The following is a 22,415-nucleotide window of genomic DNA, read 5'->3' as shown; positions in this document are numbered from 1 at the left end:
CAAAAAAAAAAAACCCCTCAACTAGTCAATAAACAAGAAGAGATGTTCAACCTCCCTAGTAATCAGAGGAAGGGAAATTAGAAAATGAAACATGTTTAAAATCATTAGGCTAGGAAACATGGCAAGTATGTGAGAAACAGAAAATCTTATACATTGCTGGTTTGGAGAGTAACCTGGAACACATATTTTGGAGAATAACTGGTAATACTCAGTAAGTTGAAGACGTACATTTCCCGTGATTGAGCAATTCCACTTCTGGATATATTCACTAAAGAAACACATACATGTGGGCCAGAAGACATGCACAACAGAAGATACGGACAAGGATGTTCACTACAGCAAAATTTGTAATTTGAAATGAACTTTCTGGACATCAGTAAAGGAATGGATAAGCAAAATTCATGCAATGATGCAACACAGATAACTAAAAACAGTGCTAAGTTGAAAATAAGCGATTCCATTTACGTAAATTTATATAAAATTTTAAAATACATTAAACACATATTTAAGTATTAAACTAAAAATATAAAATAAATACGCATGGGAATGAAACACACCAACTTCAGGAGAGGAGATATTTCTGGGAAAGAGGGACTGAAAAACAACTAAGGTCTAAACTTGAGTTACATATAACTTAAAAAAGAGAGAGAGAGATTTAAAGCAAACAGGGCAAAACATTAACATTTGCTAAATCCTGGTAGTATGTATATACTCTTAGGATGAAAAACTTTAGGAAATATATAGTAGTAATGGTTGTACAACATGATGAATGTAATTAATCTCACTAAATTACTTAAAAATGGTTAAAACTGCCAACTTTGTGTTATTTTACAATAAATTTTTTTTAAAAGTTAGATAGATTAAAGGCCTAAATGTGCGAAAGGTAATTTTTAGAAGAAACTATAGAAGGATGAACTTGGCTGCTAACCAAAAGGCCAGCAGTTCAAATCTACCAGCCACTCTTTGGAAACCCTGTGGGGGCAGTTCTACTCTGTCCTATAGGGTTGCTAGGAGTTGGAATCGACTGGATGGCAATGAGTTTTTGGCTTTTGTAGAATGATACGGGAAAAAAAAAATCTGTTGCCGTTGAGTCGATTCTGACTCATAGTGACCCTACAGGACAGAGTAAAACTTTCCCACAGGGTTTCCAAGTTGCAGCTAGTGGATTCGAACTGCTGACCTTTTGGTCAGCAATTGAGCTCTTAACCACTGTGCCATCAGGGCTCCATAGAAGGATAGAAGAATATATTTATGGCTTTGAGGTAGGAAAAGATTTAAGAAATCACCAAAAAAAAAAAAAAAAAAACATGAGAAATTAAAAGACTGATAATACAGACTACTTCGGGAAAAAAAAAAAAACTTCCATAAAGAAGGTAAAAAGATAACCCACAGACAAAAAGAACATATATGTGCAATATACACATACATGTATTTGCAATGCACGTTTTAAGAATATACAGAAAACTCCTACAAATCAGTAAGAAAATGACAAACAACCCCAAAATGAAAAAGAACTGAAATAAGCAATTCACAGAAAAGGAAACCTTAATGGAGAATTAACATACATTGAGAGGCTCAAACTCACTAGTAAACTCACTAGTAATTAGGGAAAAACAGATTAAAACAAAAATGAGGTATTTCACACCCATCAGATTTCCAAAAATTAAAATATCTTCCAATACTAAGCTGTTGGCAAGAACAGAGAAGTAGGAACTTTCACACATTTCTGTTGGGAGTGAAACTGGGGCAACCATTTTGAATAGCAATTTTGTAATAGTCAGTAAAGTTGTCACGTAGACTACATTACAACTCAACAATTCCCCTTTCAGGTATACAGCCTAGAGCTGCACCTTCTGCACTGGAAATAAAGCTAGCCCAAATTGAGAGCTGCTGTAAATGTAAAAATAAATACCAGATTTCAAAGACTTAGTACAAGAATGTATAATTTCTAACTCACGAAAGGTGAGAATTCTACCACTGAACCACCACTGCCCTCCAATGAAGACTACATAGCAATAAAAAGGAATGAACTCCTGATACAGGCAATAACATGGATGAATCTCAAAAACAGTATGCCGAGTGAAAGAAGCTAAAACCACAAAAAAGTACATGGTTAATATCCTCTATACACGAAGTTCCAGAATCCGAACAACTAACCTATGGTGATAGAAGACGAGGGTTGCCTTGGGGAAGGCAGAGGGCTGACTGGGAAGATCACAATGAAAATTTCTGAGGTGATGGAAATGTATATGTTAATGAAATCGTGGATTACATGGGTGTAGGTATCTGTCAAAACTAATTAAACTGGACTCATTTCATTGTATGTAAATTATACCTCAAGAGAGGTTAAGGGTCATGGAGATTGAAGGATTATAACATAGGTCTAATGGGAGTTTTAGAATGAGAATTGAAGGAATGATGTAAAAGAATATTTGAAAAGATGATAGTTGAGATTATTTTTTAGAACTAAAAAAATGAATCTTTACATTAAGTATATGAGCTAATGAAAAGTAGTAAAAATAAAACATCTAAATATATCATATTAAGTAGAACATCAAAATCATAAAAACTACCAGAGATAAAAACTGACTCCTCAGAAGAAGCAATTAATGCCAGAAGATAATGAAGTATTATCTTCAAAGAAATGAGAAAAAAGTAATTGTCAACCTAGAATTCTATAATCAGCTAAACGATAATTCAAAATAAGGGCAGGACAATTTTTAGACATTCAAAGACTAAGACAGTTGGCCTCCCAAAGACTCTCACTCAAAGAGATATTATTAAAAGATTAACTCCATCAAAAAGAAACATGCAGCCAGAGAAAAGGGGTGGGATTACAGAAACAACGCATAGCACAGAAAATGGTGAAATAGGGTCTCAGTTTTAGGTAACTGTCTTAGTTACCTGCTGTGATGGTTAAGGTTGTGTGTCGACTTGGCTGGGCCGCGATTCTCAGTGGTTTGGCAGTTATGTAATGATGTAACTTGGCAGTCATGTGATGATGTAGTTATCTTCCATGATGTGATCTGATGTGATCAGCCAATCAGTTGTAAAGGGAGTTTCCTTGGGGGTATGGCCTGCATCCAATATATATATGGGTGTTCTGGCAAAGCTCACTGGTTTGCTCTGGATCCTGTTTCCAGTCATCATCTGACCTATGGTTTTCTGGACTCGAGCCAGCAGCCTGCCGTCTGACCTGCCAATTCTGGGTTCATCAGCCCCTGCAACCACATGAATCAGGAGAAGCCTCTAATCGATGCTTGTCCCACAGACATTGGGACTTGCCAGTCTCCACAACTGTGTGAGCCATTTCCTTGAGATAAATCTTTCTCTGTCCCTACACTTCACTAGTTTTGCTTCTCGAGAAAACTCAGCCTGAGATACCTGCTGTAACAAAAACAGCACAAGTGGGTGGCTTTAAAGAACAGAAATTTATTTTCTCACAGTTCAGCAGGCTAGAAGTCTGAATTCAGGTCATGGCTTTAGGGAGTGGTCCTTTCTTGTCTATAAAATTTATAAACCTCTAGCAAGACTGATTAAGAAAAAAAGGGGAAAAAATTATTATTATTAGGAATATAAAAGAAGATATCACTATAGATCCTACAGATAAGATGAATAACTTTATACCAATTCATATGAAATTTTGGATGAAATGGGTAACTCCTTGAGACACAACTTACCAAAACTGACACAAAAAGAAATTTTAAAAATCTGAATAGTTCCCTATGAAATAAAGAAATTAAATCAATAATTAATAACCTTCACACAAAGAACACTCAAAGCCAAGAAAGCTTCCTCAGTGAAGTCTTCCCAATATTTGAGGAGGAAATTTTATTTCTCAACTCATTTTACGAGGCTGGCATAACTTTGATACTAGAATCTGATAAGAACATTACAAGAAAGGCTAACATCTCTCATGAACAGAGATGCAAAAATCATAACCAAATCAATGTAAATTACATTATTAGAACAAAGGAGAAAATCCACACAATCATCTACCAAACAGAAAAAAAAAGGCATTAGCTGAAATTCAAAACCTATTAATGATGAAAAACTCTTAGCAAATTAGTATTAGAAAGGAACTTCCTTTATCTGATTAAAGGCATCCCAGAAGCCCTAGAGCAAATTTCATACCTAACAGTGAAAACGAGGAGGGCTTCCACCATATCTTGATACAAGCTCCAGTAAAGTGTTCGCAAGTACAGTAGGACAATAAAAAGAAATAAAATACCAGGCTGAAATGAAGAAATAAAAGCATTATTTGCAGATGATAAGACTGTGGTACTAATGCAAGGACAGACGGAAAAATAGATGGTTCAGAAACAGACCCATCTATATTTGGTCAGCCACATCAAAACAAAGGTGCCACTGCAATGCAATAGAAAGAACTGTCTTTTCAATAAATGCTGCTTAATCAAAGTGGATGTCCATACGGGAAAAAGTGAATCTTGATCAATTCTTCACACACACCATGCATAAAAAATCAATTCCAGATGGATTACCAATGAAAGATAAAACAATAAAAATGTGGACGATAATACAGGGGGAGGTGATTATGTATGATTGTGTATGTGATTGTATATACAGAGAAACCACTGGAATGAGTAAGTGAATTTAACAATGTCTCTAGATACAAGGCCGATGTACAAAAATAAACTGTGTGCACTAGCTTCCTAGGACTGCTGTAACTAAGTACCACAACAGAAATGTCTCACAGTAGTAGTTCAAATTCAGGGTGTTAGCAGGGCCGTGTTCTCTCAGAAAGCTCTAGGTAAAGATCCTTTTTGGACTCTTTCAGCTCTGGTAGCCCCAGGTGTTTCCTGGCTTGAAGCTGCAACATAACTCCATCATATGGTCTTCCCTCTGTCTCTTCTTTTTTAAAGGAAGCCACTCAGATTGGATTAAGACCCATTCTAATCCAGAATGGCCTCATGTTAACTTAACTGATAACATCTTCAAGGACCTCATTTTCCAAACAAGACCAACTGACACAGTGGCTGCAACACTGGGCTCAAACAAAGCAACAAATTGTGAGAATGGCGCAGGACCGGGCAGTGTTTAGTTCTGTTGTACATAGGGTCCTAGGAGTCAGAAGCGTCTCAACGGCACCTAACAACAATCTAGGGATGTGCTCTTAGGTGATAAAACTATTGTTAAAAAACCCACAAGACATGATTATAAAGTCAGAGTAATGGTTACTTTTGGGGGAGGAACCAGTTGTGTTTGGGACAAGATACATGGAGGGGTTATGGGGATGGCTGGCAAAGGTCTATTTCTTGAACTGGGTGGTAGACACAAGCACGTTATGATAATTCAGTAATTTGTTTTGTGTGGTTTTCTATATTACTGTTTTATTTTCAAATAAAAGGGTAAAAAAACAAAAACAAAAAACCATGAGATATGACGCACCCATGTAATTGCTAAAATTCAGCAAACGAATACCAAGCGTTGTCGAGGCTTTGGAGCAATGGGAACTTTCATATACTGTTGGCAGGAGTATAAATTTGCACCACAACTATGCAAAAAAAGATACTTTGTCTACTATAGTAGAAAATAGAACAATTCCAAGACTAGGAATATATTTCATAGAAATGTGTGATTATATGAACCAGGCATATGTACAAGAATGTTCATAGCAGCATTATTTGTAATAGCCAAAACCTGAAAATGACTCGGACCAAGGATGGAAATTACATTGTGGTATGCTCTATTAAAATCTATACAGCAATAAAAATTAATCAATTACAGCCACATGCAACACGGAGAGATCTTAAAACATATGGCTTAAATGAAGGAATTCAGACACAAAAGAATACATACTGAATGACTGTTTAGGGGGGAAAAGCCGTTATAAAAAAGGTTGCCTCTATGAAGCACTAATTGCGGGTCAGCGGAGAGGGCCGTCGTAGAGGTTGACTAATACTAAGAGTTCTTCTGTACAGTTTTATTTTTGAGCCACGTCCTTACTTTACTTTGATGAAAATTAAGAAATGAAAATCAATAAATAAGAATCATTGTAGAAATGGCATATGTTTTATTACTTATATATCTACAATTTAAAAAAAAAAAGGCTCAAAGGAACAAATTACAACTACTATAGAGAGCCTTTTTAAAGAGCACTGGTGGCACAACAGTTAACTGCCTGGCTTAAGGTTGGAGGTTCTAACCTACCCAGCAGCTCTGCAAGATAAAGACCTGGTGCTGCGCCCCCAAAAAGATTACAGCCTGGAAAACCCTACAGAGCACAATGAGTCAAAACACCTAACAACAACAACTTAGGGCTTTTTTAGTTTCAAGATCCTATCTGTGACCTACCCAGTCATTCAGTCCTTTTTCTTCCCCAGAAAAATCTCATTTTTCTTTGCCCTCCTAGGAGAAGCCATGTGTTTCAGAGGAGGCAGGCCCAGATTCTGGCTTCTCATTAAATGATGCCTACAAAGAATCAGTCAAATAGTATCAGCATTTCCCCAACTTACAGAATGTTGTTGTTGATGTGTGCCATCAAGTCAATTCCAACTCAAAGCAAATTTATAGGACAGAGTAGAACTGCCCTATAGGGTTTCCTAGGCTGAAATCTTTACAAGAGCAGATTGCCAGGTCTTTCCTCCTGCAGAGTGGCTACTGAGTTCATACTTTCTGGTTAGTAGCCAAACTACTTAATCACTGTACCACCAGGGCTCCTTACCTACAGAACACAAAACTGTATATATGGTATATCAAAACTATATTAACAAAACACACTGTGCGTATAGACTGGAAGACTTAACGTGAAAATGCCAATACTATCCAAACTGACCTACAGATATCATGCAATCCCAATCCAAATCCCAACAACTTTAACAAAATGGAAAAACTAATCTCCATCTTTATATGGAAAGGAAAGAGACCCCAAATAGCTAAAGCATTACTGAAGAACAAAGTAGGAAGTCTCACGCTTCCCAATCTCAGAACTTACTATACAGCTTCAGCAGTCAAAACAGCCTGGTACTGATACAACGACAGACACACAGACCAATGGAACAGAATTGAGAACCCAGAAGTAAATCCATCCAGCTATGGACAGTTGGTCTTTGACAAAGGGTCGAAGCCCATTCAATGGGGAAGAGACAGTCTCTTTAATAAACAGTGCTGGCAAAACTGAATATATCTATTTGCAGAAAAATGAAACAGGATCCCTACCTCACACCATACACAAAAACTAACTCAAAATGGATCAAAGACCTATACCTAAAACTACAAACTTCCTGGAAGGTAACAAGGGACAAAGCCAGGGGTCCTAATCTATGGCATAAAAACTGTCAAACATAACTAAAAATGTACAAACAACAGAAGATAAACTAGATAACTGGAACCTCCTAAAAATTAAACACTTAATGCTCATTAAAAGACTTTTAAAAAGAGTAAAAAGAGAACCTACAGACTAGGAAAAATTTTTTGGATAACGACATATCTGTCAAGAGTCTAGTTTCTAAAATACACAGAAAACTTCAACACCTCAACAACAAAAAGACAAATACTCCAAAAAATAGACAAAGAACATGAATAGACACTTCACCAAAGAAGACACTCAGGCAGCAAACAAACACATGAAGAGGTGCTTGTGATCATTAGCAACTACAGAGATGCAAATCTATACTGCAATGAGATTCCATCTCACCCCTGAAAATTAGCACTGATCAATAAAATAGAAAACAACAAATACTGGCAAGACTGTGGGAAGACTGGAACTCTTATACAGTGCTGGCAGGACTGTAAAATGGTACAACCACTACAGAAAATGGTATGGCGCTTCCACAAAAAGCTAGAAATAGGTATACCATACGATACAGCAAACCCACTCCTAGATATATATCCTAGAGAAATAAGAACAGTGACACAAATGTATGCACACCCATGTTTACCGCAGCATTATTCATAATAGTAAAAAAATGGAAACAACCTAAGTGTCCATCAATCGATGAATGGATAAACAAAATGTGGTACATACATACAATTGAATACTACACAATAATAAAGAACAACGATATTAAGTCCACGAAACATAACGTGGATCAATCTGGAGGACATCATGCAGAGTGAAATAAAACAAATATGTTATGATACCACTTTTATAAAAAGTCAAGAATCGGTTTACACACAAAAAGCAACATTCTTTGGTGGTTACCAGGGATGGGAGGAGGGAGGGAGAATCACTTACTAAATAGTTTAGACAAGTGTTAATTCTGGTGAAGGAAAAGGCAATACACCATATGGGGGAAGCCAGCACAACATGACCCAGGTAAATGAAGACAGTGAGAGGTACACAAGAATAAAGGACAACTACAGTAAATGCTATAACATATACAATTCTGTATGAACAGTAATGCTGTTGTTGTTAGGTGCTGTTGAGTGGGTTCCAAATCACAGCGACCTTATGTAAAACAGAAAGAAACACTGTCCAGTCCCGTGCCGTGCTATCCTCACAATCGTTGCTGTGTTTGAGCCCATTGTTGTAGCCACCATGTCAATTCATCTCTTTGAGGGTCTTCCTCTTACCAAGCATGATGTCTTTCTCCAGGAACTGGTCCCTCCTGATAACACGTCCAAAGTACGTGAGACGAAGTCTCGCCACCCTCGCTTCCAAGAAGCGTTTTGGCTGTACTTCTTCCAAGACAGATTTGTGCGTTCTGGCAGTCCCATGGTATATTCAATATTCCTCACCAACACCATAATTCAAATGCATCAATTCTTCTTTGGTCTTCTTTATTCATTATCTATTTCACATGCATATGAGGCAACTGAAAACACCATGGCTTGGGTCAAGCACATTTAGTCCTCAAGGTGACATCTTTGATTTTCAATACTGTAAAGAGGTCTTTTGCAGCAGATAAGCCAAATGCGATATGTCATTTGATTTCTTGACTTCTACTTCCATGGGTGTTGATTGTGGATTCAAGTAAAATGAAACCCTTGATGACTTCAGTATTTTCTCCACTTACCGTGATGTTGCTTCCGGGTCCAGTTGTGAGAATTTTTGTTTTCTTTATGTTGAAGTGTAATCTATACTGAAGGATGTAGTCTTTGATCTTGATCAGTAAGTGCTTCAAATCCTCTTCACTTTCAGCAAACAAGGTTGTGTCACCTGCATATGGCAGGTTGTTAATGAGTCTTCCTCCAATCCTGACGCTGCGTTCTGCTCCATACAGTCCAGCTTCTCAGATTATTTGCTCAGCATACAGATTGAATCAGTAAGGTGAAAGGATATAACCCTGACGCACACCTCTCCTGATTTTAAATCACGCAGTATTCACCTATTCTGTTCAAATGACTGCCTTTTGGTCTATGTACAGGTTCCCCATGAGCACAATTAAGTGTTCTAGAATTCCCAATCTTCGAAATGCTATCCATAATTTGTTATGATCCACACCATCAAATGCCTCTGCATAATCAATAAAACACAAGTAAACATCTTTCTGGTATTCTCTGCTTTCAGCCACGATTCATCCGACAGCAGCAATATATCCTTCATTCTACATCCTCTTCTAAATCCAGCTTGAATTTCTGGCAGTTCCCTGTCAATGTATTGCTGCAATCTTTTTTGAATTATCTTCCACAAAATTTTACTTGTGTGTGATATTAATGATATTGTTTGATAATTTCTGCATTCTGTTGTATCAGCTTTCTTTGGAATGTGCACAAATACAGATATCTTCCAGTTGGTTGGCCAGGCAGCTGTCTTCCAAATTTCTTGACATAGACGAGTGAGCACTTCCAGCACTGCATCCGTTTGCTGAAACATCTCAATTGGTATTCCATCAATTCCTGGAGTTCCGTTTGTCGCCAATGCCTTCCGTGCAGCTTGTACATTTCCTTCCTTCAATACCATCAGTTCTTCATCATATGCTACCTCCTGAAATAGTTAAATGCCTACCACTTCTTTTTGGTACAGTGACTCTGTGTATTCCTTCCATCTTCCCTTGGTGCTTCCCATGTCATTCAGTATTTTGCCCATAGAATCCTTCAAAATTGCAACTCAAGACTTGAATTTTTTCTTCATTTCTTTCAGATTGAGAAATGCCAAGCATGTTCTTCCCTTTTGGTTTTCTAACTCCAAGTCTTTGCATATTTCATTATAATACTTCACTTTATCTTCTTGAGCTGCCCTCTGAAATTTTCTGTTCAGCTCTTTCACGTCATCATTTCCTCCATTTACTTTACTCTACATTCAAGATCAAGTTTCAGTCTCTTCTGACATCTATTTCTTTTTTTTTTATTGTTGTAATTAAATGAAGTTTACATTTCAAGTTAGTCTCCTATACAAAAAATTTTTTTTTACATACATTGTTATGAGACTCTAACCGCTTATCCCATTCTGCAACAGCACACTCCTCCCCTCCACCCGATTCCCCATGAACGTTCAACCAGCTCCTAACTCTCTTTGCCTTCCCATCTCACCTCTGGACAGAAGCTGCCCCTTCTACTTGACTAAGAGGCACATTCTTCACAAGCATCACTGTATGTCCCACAGTCCAGTCCAACCCATCTGAAGAGTTGGCCTCAGAAATTGTTTTAGTTCTGGGCTGATATAGAGTCCAGGGGCCCCAGGGCACCTCCAGTCTCAGTCAGACCATTAAGTCTGGTCTTCTTAGTAGAATTTGAGTTCTGCATCCCATCCTTCTACTGCTTCATCAGGGACCCTCTGTTGTGTTCTCTGTCAGGACGGTCACTGGTGGTAGCCAGGCACCATCTAGTTCTTCTGGTCTCAGGCTGATGAAGTCTCTGGTTTATGTGGCCCATTCTGTCTTTTGGGCTAATACTTCCCGTGTGTCTTTGGTGTTCTTCGTTCTCCTTTACTCCAAGTGGTTGGGACCAATTGATGCATCTTAGATGGTCGCTTGCAAGCTTTTAAGACGCCAGACGCCACTCACCAAAGTAGGATGCAGAACATTTTCTTAATAAGCTTTGTTATGCCAATTGACCCAGATGTCCCCTGAAAGCATGGTCCCCAGACTCCCCATCCGTGCTACTCTGTCTCTCAAAGTATTTGATTGTATTGAGGAAACTTCTTAGCTTTGGTTTAGCTGATACCTGTTTCTTCATGTATGATGTCCTTGACGTCATCCCACAACTCGTCTAGTCTTGAGATGGTCTCTAAATTCAGATGGGATACGCTCAAGGTCATATTTTACCTCCCATGGACTTGTTCTAACTTTCTTCACCTTCAACTTAAACTTGCATATGAGCAATTGATGGTCTGTTCTGCACTTAGCCTCTGCCCTTGTCCTGATAATGAGCTTTTCCATTGTCTCTTTGCACAGATGTAGTTGATTTGATTCCTGTGTTTTCCATCGGGTGAGGTGCACATATATAGCTGCCATTCATGTTGTTAAAAAAATGTATTTGCAATGAATAAACTGTTGGTCTTGAAAAATTCTATCATGCGCTCTCCAGCATCGTTTCTATCACCAAGGTCATATTTTCAACTACCAACCCTTCTTTTTTATTTCCAACTTTTGCATTCCAATCACCAGTAATTATTAATGCATCCTAACTGCATATTTGATCAATTTCAGACTGCAGAAGCTCTTTAAAATCTTCAATTTCCTCATCTTTGGCCTTAGTGGCTGGTGCATAAACTATAATAACAGTAATATTAACTAGTCTTCCTTGCAGACATATGGATAGTATCCAATCAGTGACAGTGTTGTACTTCAGGATGGATCTTGAAATGTTCTTTTTGATGATGAATGTGATGTCATTCCTCTTCAATTTGTCATTCCCGGCATAGTAAGCAGACCACATGATTGTTCAATTCAAAATGGCCAATACCAATCCATTTCAGCTCACTAATGCCTAGGATATTGATCTTTATGCATTCCATTTCATTTTTGACAACTTCCAATTTTCCTAGATTCATACTTCATACAGTCCGTGTTCTGATTAACAGATGTTTGCAGCTGTCTATTTTCATTTTGTGTCATGCCATATCAGCAAATGAAGGTCCCAAAAGCTTTACTCCATCCACGTCATTAAGGTCGACTACTTTGATGAGGCAGCTCTTTCCTGGTCATATTTTGAGTGCCTTCCAACCTCAGGGGCTCATTTTCAAGTACTGTATCAGACAGTGTTCCACTGCTATTCATAAGGTTTACAGCGGCCAATTTTTTCAGAAGTAGACTGGCAGGTCCTTCTTCCTAGTCTGTCTTAGTCTGGAAGCTCCACTGAAACCTGCCCACCATGGGTGACCCTGGTGGTATTTGAAATACCAGTGGCAGAGCTTCCGGCACCACAGCAACATGCAAGCCACCACAGTAGAACAAACTGACAAGACATGTGGTAGAACAACAGTAATAGCAACCAAAATATTATGAGTGCTTACATAGGTAGATATGTATGCTATATAAGTGTGGGAAAGCATATGGGAGTAAATGCACGTGTATATATAGGTGTAGCTGTGGGTATCGGTATACACGTTTGTATGTGCTGCATATATATTCATTTATATAATAGAGCACATAAAGGACATAGTTATTGGAACTTCTTAGACATATCCAAACACCTCATGGGACTGAGTTACTGGGTGTGAAGGCTAAGGACCATATTCCTGGGGGACATCTAGGTCAACTGGCATAACATAGTTCATAAAGATAATGTTCTACATCCTAATTTGGTGAGTAGCACCCGGGGTCTTAAATGCTTGCCAGTGGCCATCTGAGATACTGCTACCGATCTCTTCCCATCTGGAGCAAAGGAGATTAAAGGAAACCAAAGACTCAAGGAAGCAATTAGTCCACAGGACTAATGGTCCACACAAACCACAGCCTCCTCTAGCCCAAAACCAGAACTACATGGTGCCCAGCTACCACTATCAACAGCTCTGACCAGGGACACAACAGAAGGTCTGGGTTAGAATGGAAGAACAATGTAGAACAAAACTCAAATTTATGAAAAAGACCAGACTTATCAGACTGATAGAGACCGGAGGACCCCCCCCCCCACCAGACTATCACCCTAAAACATGCTTTTAATGTGGAACTGAAGGCTCTCCCAGAGGTCAAATAATAGATTGGCCTATAAAATAAACAATAACACCTGTAAGGAATGTGCTCCTTAAAATAATCAACTGTATGAGACCAAACGAGCAACATTTGCCCAAAAGCAAACATGAAAAGGCAAGGAGGGGCAGGGAAACTGGAGACACAGAAATGGGGGAGGCAGGGTGTAAGTGGGGAGAATGGTGACACATTGCAGGGACAGCAACCAATGTCACAGAATAAACTGTGTATAAATTGTAGAATGGGAAACTAATTTGCCTAAACTTTCACCTAAGACACAATAAAATGTTTAAAAACAAACCTATATAACAAAGTTATTACAACAGAACTTTCTGGCACCTGTAACTAATTAAAAGTAGCTCTACTGTTAAAAATTACAAATTCAAACATAAGTTTGGGTCTTTCACTTGAATAATGATGATGGTATTATTCATAACTAATATGGTATAAAGCGAAGAGGTTTGGTGTCAAAGTATAAACCGCCTCTAATCAAGTATTTTACTTTTATTTCAAATATGATTTTTTAAAAAGTATTCTGAACACTTAAATCCAATAGTCAAGTTTCTTATTTTTACTTCTATCACAACGAGGTTCCTTCAATTTACATTGGAAATCAAAGGGAAATGTGATTGAACCCTGGTCTCACCATTTAGTAGATGAGTGACTCTGGGTTAAGCTGCTTAATCTCCTGAGCCTAGTTTCCTCATTTGTAAGATGGGAATGATAAAATTGCTTTAAAAGTTGAGTTAAATATATATAAAGTGCTTAGCATAGTGCATGGCATACAGTAAGTGCTCAAAAACAGTAAGACATTATGACAATTATTATTACCTGTAAAACAGAAAAAGCTATTTTTACCCTGTAAAACTGTGGTGAAGATTAAATACGAAACACCATGTTGCTTAAGGCAAAATGCTACCAACACAGGAACTTTGTTCTCATCAGTAGACAGTTGTTGTTGGTGACCTGAGTCGATTCTGATTCACAGTGACCCCATGTGACAGAGAAGGACTGCCCCATAGGGTTTTCCAGGCTGTAATCTTTACAGGAGCAGATCACCAGGTCTTTCTCCCACACGATGGGAAAGAGTTCACATTTTAACGGTCTGTTTTTCCCAAATGCTCTTAATTATGTCTTGCACATAGCTGTATTCTCAGTGCCTAGAACAGATGCTGAATGAACGAATGAATGGCTCGAAAGAAATCTTCCTCTGTCAAAGACTGTAGCTGTTCATCATAGCCACATACACAGAGCCAGGTAGCATGATATAAGCGACAAATTCCAGTTTACTAGGATTTTCTTCAGTTACAAAGTATCGCCCATTACAAAAAATTTGGAAAACAAAGGAAATCAGGAAAAAAAAAAAAAAGAGGAAAATAATCATCCATGGTTCTCTGACCCAATTTTCCGGTTTTCAAAATTGCATATTCACCTCCATCTATAACTATAGGTAGCAGCTATAATTTTCCTCATAACCAGAGTCCATGGTTCTTCCCTAACAAACCATTTTCTTCTCATTCTTCTATTACCTGTTGCTTCTCCATTTTTCTTCCACGTGCCCCTATTATAACACTACATAGTCTTAGGGTTTTGTTTTGTTGTGTGCCGTCAAGACAATTCTGACTCACAGTGACCCTATACACCAGAGGAGAACTACTCCAGAAGGTTTCCTAGGCTGTAATCTTTACAGAAGCAGATCACCAGGTCTTTTATTCCACAAAGCCACTGGGTAGGTTCAAACTACCAATCTTTCGGTTAGCAGCTGAGTGCTTAACCGTTGTGCCACCGAGGCTTCTCTATTAATTACAGTTATATATTTTTTTGCTTCCTTATAGTTTCTGATTTTTCTATTCTAAAATTAACCTTATTTACATTAACTTTAAACACTTTTAATTAAAAATACACCAAAATAATTCAGCAAATAGTTATTGTGGGCCTGCCAAGTGGTGTGTTTATACATCATAGAGAACACATACAAAGAAAATCCAACATAGATCTTGCCTCAGAGAAGTTAGTGTCCCATCAGAAGAAAAATAATGCACTCAAATAGCTATACCACAAAGTATAAAATCATTAGTGTAATAAAGTGCTATGGTAGTTCAGAAAGAGACTCCTTCCAGTTGGGGAGGGCAGGTAGTCAGAGAAGGCTTAGCAGAGATAGCTTGATTTAAGCTAAGCTTTAAAGAAGGGGTAGGATTTGCAAAAATGAGAAAGAGTATACTCCACAAGAAGGGAACAGCCTGAACAGAAACACAGAGATCAGAAGTATACATGGGATCCAGTTTTGCAAACGACATGGTGAGTCAAGGTAAAACGAGTGAGGCGGTATTGCTGGAAAGGCCTTGAATGTTTACTAAGAAACCTGTGGCAGATTAAAGATGGCCACACTTTTCCCACTGAGAGATGTGGTCTATTTCTCCTCCCCTTGAATCTGGGCTGGCCTGTAACTGCTGTGACCACTAAGATCTGTGCCAGTTTCAAGCTTAGCCTTTAAGAGGACAGCAGCTTCCACCTAGGGCTCCTGGAGGGATCACATGGATAGGCCCTGACACTACAAGGAGAGGGAAAGGGCCAGCTCAGCCCAGCCTTCCAAAAGTCTCTGAAAAGCGGTGTGAGTGAAGAAGCATCTTGGAAGTAGATCAGGCCCAACCACCTCAGCTGACACCATGTGGATGTGAAAAAAATTGCCCAATCGAGCCCTTCCCAATTTCCCAACTCACAAAATTGTGAACAAACTAAAACTTGTTTTAAGCCACTAAGTTCTCGGGTGGTTTGTTACACATCAACAGATAACTGAGACAATTTAAACTTTATTTTCTAGCCAATGGGAAGCAATGCAAAGAGAGCTGTACTTCAGAAAAATCAATTTAGCTGCAATGTATAAGACAGACTGTAGAATACGTCTAGTGGCAGAACCCCACCCCACCCCTGAAAAAGCCAGTGAAGTCTGAACTAGAGGTAACATTAAGAAGGGGAATGAAAATAGACAAGATGCTGACTGCAGAGTTAGACTCAACAGCATTTTTGCGTATAATTGGCCATTAGGGCAAAAGGAAGAAAAGAGTCAAAGTCGACCTGAAGGTTGGGATCCAGCGACCGGAGGATGGTGACAGTATTAAGAAAGAAAAAGGCAGATGATGAGTTCAGAATAAGAAAATGCAATGAGGTGTTTACTTTAATACGCAGACAAAATGAAGCAACTAAGGTAAAACAGCATCCATAATTACAGACATGGAGTCCTGGTGGTGCAATGGTTAAGAGCTTGGCTGCTAACCAAGAAGGTTGGCAGTTCGAATCCACCAGCCACTCCTTGGAAACCCTATGGGGCAGTTCTACTCTGTCCTATAGGGTCACTATGAGTTGGAATCAGCTCAATGGCAATGAGGTTTTTTTTGTTTGTTTGTTTTGGTAATTACAGATACAGTAAGTCTGGAATTTAAAAAGGGTTTAAAAGGGCTTTAATAATCCTGTTACCAATGTCCTTCCACAATAGGAAAAGTTTCAGACTAAAAATTATATTCAAGACACAAAGAAAATATTAGTCCAAAGGACTACGGGACCACATGAGGCACAGCCTCCACCAGCCTAAGCCCAGAAGAACTAGAATGGTGCCCACTTACCACCAATGACTATTCTGACAGGGACCACAACAGAGAGTTCTGGACAGAGCAGTAGAAAAATACAGAACAAAATTCAAATCCACAAAAAAAGATCAGATTTACTGGTCTAATTTTCATACAAAGACTAGACAGGCCTATAAAACAAAAAATAACACACATGAGGAACGTGCTTCTTAGTTCAATCAAATATACGAGACCAAATGGGGGAACTCCTGCCCAAAAGCAAGACGAGAAGACAGGAAGGGGCAGGCACTGGACAAATGGACACAGGAAACCCAGGGTGGAAAGGGGGATGGTGCTATCACATTGTGGGGATTGCGACCAATGTCACAAAACAGTATGTGTATAAATTTTTGAATGAGAAACTAACTTGAGCTTTAAACTTTCACCTAAAGCGCAATAAAATTTAGAAAATTACATTAAAATCTTCAGTTGGCCGGCTAAAAAGCTGAAATATGTTTTCTTTGTCAACTGAAAACTGGTTCAGAAACTAGGACAGATAAGTAAGCACATCCTCATCCATAAAACCTAAAAACCTACTGCCGTCCAGTCAATACGGATTCATAGTGACCCTACTGGACAGAGTATAACTGCCCCACAGGGTTTCCAAGGAGCAGCTGGTGGATTCGAACTGCTGACCTTTTGGTTAACAGCGGAGCAGTTAACTGTTAACCACTGTACCACCAGGGCTTCTCCTCATCCATTGGGGGGAAATCAATGTTTCCCATATCTTTTCTTACAACTGAATCCTCTCTGAACTTATGGCACCCTGCCCCTTTCACCCCAAGTACTGCCTATGGGCTCCATCCCTGGCATGATTTCATATAGCAGTGAGAGTTAATTTAAAAACAAAAAAACAAAAAAAACACACACACAAAAATCATGGAAAAATCAAAATCCTTTCCATGGCCTACAAAATGCTGCATCATACGACCCTCACTGACATAGCTCACATCTCCTACCTCTCCCCCCACTTACCATTCTGCAGTGACAATGGCTCAGTTCCTTGAACATCCCATGTTCCTTTCTTCCCTTCAGGCTCTTCTCCCTGCTTCTCTCTCTTCTTCACTGCCTCTCTCTGTGCCAAACCAACACTATTCATCCGTCGGTTCTTCACCTTAAATGCCACTTCCTCAGAGAAAAACCTTTCCTGACAATCCCTAGTTACCCAGTGTTCTCTCATGCAACATCCTTCACCTTTTCAAAGTACTTAAAACAATATTCATATAGCTATTTAGGGTCTAATATCTGTCTTCTCTGCTAAAACGTAAGCCCCAAGAAGGCAGGGCCCTGCATCTTATTCACTCTCACAGCCTTGGGACACAGCACCTGGCCTGGCACAAAGTAGATGCTCCAGAAATACTTTTTGACTAAATGTCATTCATGGGTGCAGCAGGATAATTAGGAGTATGAACTCTGCAACCAAAATGAGCTCAAGTCCCCTGGCTCTGCCCCTTACAAGCTGTGTGACTAGGTAAACTGCTATCAAGTAGATTCTGACTCATGGCGACCCCACGTGTTACAAAGTAGAACTGCTCTACAGGGGTTTCCTTGGCTGTAATCTTTATGTAGGCATATTACCAGGCGTTCCTTCCACAGCCCCACTGGGTGGGTTCGAACTACCAATCTGTAGGTTAGTAGTCAAGCGCAAACCATTTGTGCTACCCAGGGACCTCTAAGTCATTTCTCAGTGCCTTAGTTTCTTCCTTTTAAAAGTAAGGATAGTAACAGAATCTACCTCATTGACAGAATTAAAAAAGGGGATGGAAAAACACTAAAAAGATAATAGATAAGTGGTAACTTTGGTGAAGGGTAAAACAGTGCACAATACTGAGGAATCCAGCACAACCTGTACAAGGTAAGGTTATGGAAGCTCCACAGACACATCCCAACTCCCTGAGGGACTCAATTGCTGGGCGGAGGGCTGTGGGGACCATGGTCTCAGGGATTGTCTAGCTCAATCGGCATAGCATAGTTTATAAAGAAAATGTTCTACATTCTACTTTGGTAACTAGCGTCTGGGGTCTTAAAAGCCTCTGAGCAGCCATCTAAGATACTCCACTGGTCTCGCCCCTTCAGGAACAAGGGCGAATGAAGAAAACTAAAGACACCACTGACTGCTCTGACAGGGATCACAGTGGAGGGTCCCAGACAGAGCCGGAGAAAAATGTAGAACAAAATTCTAACTCACAAAAAAAGACCAGACTTACTGGCCTGACAGAGACTGGAGAAACCCCAAGAATATGGCCCCCGGACACCCTTTTAGCTCAGTTATGAAGTCACTCCTGAGGTTTACCCTTTAGTCAAAGATCAGACAGGTCCATAAAACAAAACGAGACTAAACGGGCACACAAGCCCAGGGGCAAGGACTAGAAGGCAAAAGGGGAGAGGAAAGCTGGTAATAGGGAACCCAAGGTCAGGAAAGGAGAGTGCTGACCTGTCCTGGGGTTGTTAACCAATGTCATAAAATAATGTGTACTGTTTAATGAGAAGCTAGTTCGTTCTGTTAATCTTCATCTAAAGTACAATAAAATAAATAAACCAAAAAAAGTTAATATATGGAAAATGCTTAGAACAGTGTCTAACACATAATTAGCACTATATGCATTGCTCTATTATTATTACTAAAACTGAAGCTAAAATAACATTGTCAGGTATGAGAATTAGTAATGATGTCTCTAAAGATAGCCTATATTACGTTAAATATTCATAGTATAGTTATCAAACACAGACTCACTCGTTTATCTTGACTTTATAAACCTCCAGTCTCCCGGCCTCATATCTCAACTTCCCCTACTACATTTATTCACAGAGACTGCAAAGCTTCTCTTCAATTAGTGGCCGATGTTGTTGTTAGGTGCCCTCGAATCGATTCCAATTCATAGCAAACCCATGTGACAGAGTAGAACTGCTCCATAAAGTTTTCTAGGCTGTAATCTTTACACAAGCCGATTACCAGGTCTTTTCTCCTGTGGAGCGGCTGGTGGGTTTGAACCACTGACCTTTCAGTTAGCAGCCAAGTGCAAAATCACTACGCCACTAGGGCTCCTAAGTGGCTGACAGTGTTAAGGATAAAAATGTAAAGCTTCCATTCACGCTTACCGTAGAGTGGCATGGAAACCCTGTGGTGTAGTGGTTAAGAGTCTGGCTGCTCAAAATATCAGGATACATGATAAACACACAAAAATCAGTCGGATTCCTCTACACCAACAAAGAGAACTTCGAAAAGGAAATCACCAAAACAATACTATTTACAATCGCCCCCAAGAAGATAAAATACTTAGGAATAAATCTAACTAGAGACCTAAAAGACCTACACAATGAAAACTATAAGACATTACTGCAAGAAACCAAGAGAGACCTGCATAAGTGGAAAAACATACCTTGCTCATGGATAGGAAGACTCAACACTGTGAAAATGTCAATTCTACCCAAAGTGATCTACAGATACAATGCAATCCCGATCCAAATTCCAACAGCATTTTTTAATGAGATGGAGAAACAAATCACCAACTTCATATGGAAAGGGAAGAGGCCCCGGATAAGTAAAGCATTTCTCAAGAAGAACAAAGTGAGAGGCCTCACGCTACTTGATTTTAGAACCTATTATACCACCACAGTAATCAAAACAGCCTGGTACTGGTACAACAACAGATACACAGACCGTGTAAATTCATCTACCTCTGAGCAGCTGATATTTGACAAAGGCCCAAAGTCCATTAGCTGGGAAAAGACAGTCTCTTTAACAAATGGTGCTGGCATAACTGGATATCCATCTGCAAAAAACTGAAACAAGACCCATACTTCATACCATGCAAAAAAACTAACTCAAAATGGATCAAAGACCTAAATATAAACTCTAAAATGATAAAACATCATGGAAGAAAAAACAGGGACAACGCTAGGAACCCTAATACATGGCATAAACACAATACAAACCACAAGTAACAATGCACACACCAGAAGAGAAAGTACATAACTGGGAGCTCCTAAAAATCAAACACTTATGCTCATCAAAAGACTTCATCAAAAGAGTAAAAAGACAACCTACAGACTGGGAAAAAATTTTTGGCTCCAACAAATCTGATCAGTGGCTAATCTCTAAAATCTACGAGATACTGCAAAACCTCAACAACAAAAAGACAATCCAATTAAAAAATGCGCAAAGGATATGAACAGGCACATCGCCAAAGAAGACATTCAGGTGGCTAACAACACATAAGGAAATGCTCAGGATCATTCGCCATTAGAGAAATGCAAATCAAAACTACAATGAGATACCATCTCACCCCAACAAGGCTAGCATTAATCCAAAAAACACAACAAATGCTGGAGAGGTTGTGGAGAGACTGGAACACTTATACACTGTTGGTAGGAATGTAAAATGGTACAATCACTTTGGAAATTGATTTGGCACTTTCTTAAAAAGCTAGAAATAGAAGTACCATATGATCCAGCAATCCCGCTCCTTGGAATATATCCTAAAGAAATAAGAGCCGTCACACGAATAGATATATGCACACCCATGTACACTGCAGCACTGTTCACAATAGCAAAAAGATGGAAACAACCTAGGTGCCTATCAACGGATGAATGGATAAACAAATTATGGTATATTCACACAATGGGATACTACGCAACGATAAAAAAAAACGATGAATCCGCGAAATGTAACATGGAGGAATCTGGAAGGCCTTATGCTGAGTGAATTTAGTCAGTCGCAAAAGGACAAATATTGTATTAAGACCACTATTATAAGAACTCAAGAAAAGGTTTAAACACGGAAGAAAACATTCTTTGATGGTTACGAGGTGGACAGGGGGAGAGAGTTATTCACTAAGTAGACAGTAAACAAGAATTATCTTAGGTGAAGGGAAGGACAGCACACACTACAGGCGAAGTCAGCACAGCTGAACTAAACCAAAGCTAAGAAGTTTCCTGAATACAACCAAACACTTTGAGGGACAGAGCAGCAGGGGCAGAGGTCTGGGGACCATGCTTTCAGGGAACATGTAGGTCAACTGGCATAACAAAGTTTATTAAGAAAATGTTCTGCATCCTACTTTGGTGAGTGGCGTCTAGGGTCTTAAAAGTTAACTACCAGCCATCTAAGATGCATCGACTGGTCCCAACCCACCTGGAGCAAAGGAGAATGAAAAACACTAAAGTTACAAGGAAAGCATTACCCCAAGAGATAGAGAGGGCCACATAAACCAGAGACTTCATCAGTCTGAAACCAGAAGAACCAGATGGTACCCAGCTACCACCAATGACTGCCCTGACAGGGAACACAACAGAGAATCCCTGATGGAGCAGGAGAAAAAGTGGGGTGCAGATCTCAAATTCTAGTAAAAAGACCAGACTTAATGATCTGAGACTGGAGGAACCCCAGAAACCGTGGCTGCCGGACTCTCTGTCAACCCAGAACTAAAACCATTCCCGAGGCCAACTCTTCAGACAAAGATTAGACTGGACTATGGGACATAATATGATACTCATGAATAGTGTGCTTCTTAGCTCAAGTAGATACATGAGACTAAATGGGCAGCTCCTGTCCGGAGGTGAGATGAGAAGGCAGAGAGGATCAGGAGCTGGTTGAATGGACATGGGAAATCACCGGTGGAAAGAAGTGTGCTGTCATAGTATACGGAGAGCAATTAGGGTCACGTAAGAATGTATGCATAAATTTCTGTATAAAAGACTAATCTGAATTGGAAACTTTCACTTAAAGTACAACAATTACCAAAAAAAAAAAAAAAAA

At 39.2% G+C, this 22,415-nt stretch overlaps 1 protein-coding gene across 1 annotated transcript in view; it reads right to left on the bottom strand.

Annotated features, from left to right (window-relative positions):
* RNF216 (ring finger protein 216) overlaps positions 1-22,415 on the bottom strand; it is a 150,203-nt gene that overhangs the window by 126,016 nt on the left and 1,772 nt on the right. The window lies entirely within an intron of this gene.

The sequence above is a fragment of the Trichechus manatus genome, unplaced genomic scaffold, assembly GCF_000243295.1.
Source record: "Trichechus manatus latirostris isolate Lorelei unplaced genomic scaffold, TriManLat1.0 scaffold00077, whole genome shotgun sequence".
In the NCBI taxonomy this organism is placed as follows: domain Eukaryota; kingdom Metazoa; phylum Chordata; class Mammalia; order Sirenia; family Trichechidae; genus Trichechus; species Trichechus manatus.
This window is presented reverse-complemented; position numbering and strand designations above follow the sequence as displayed.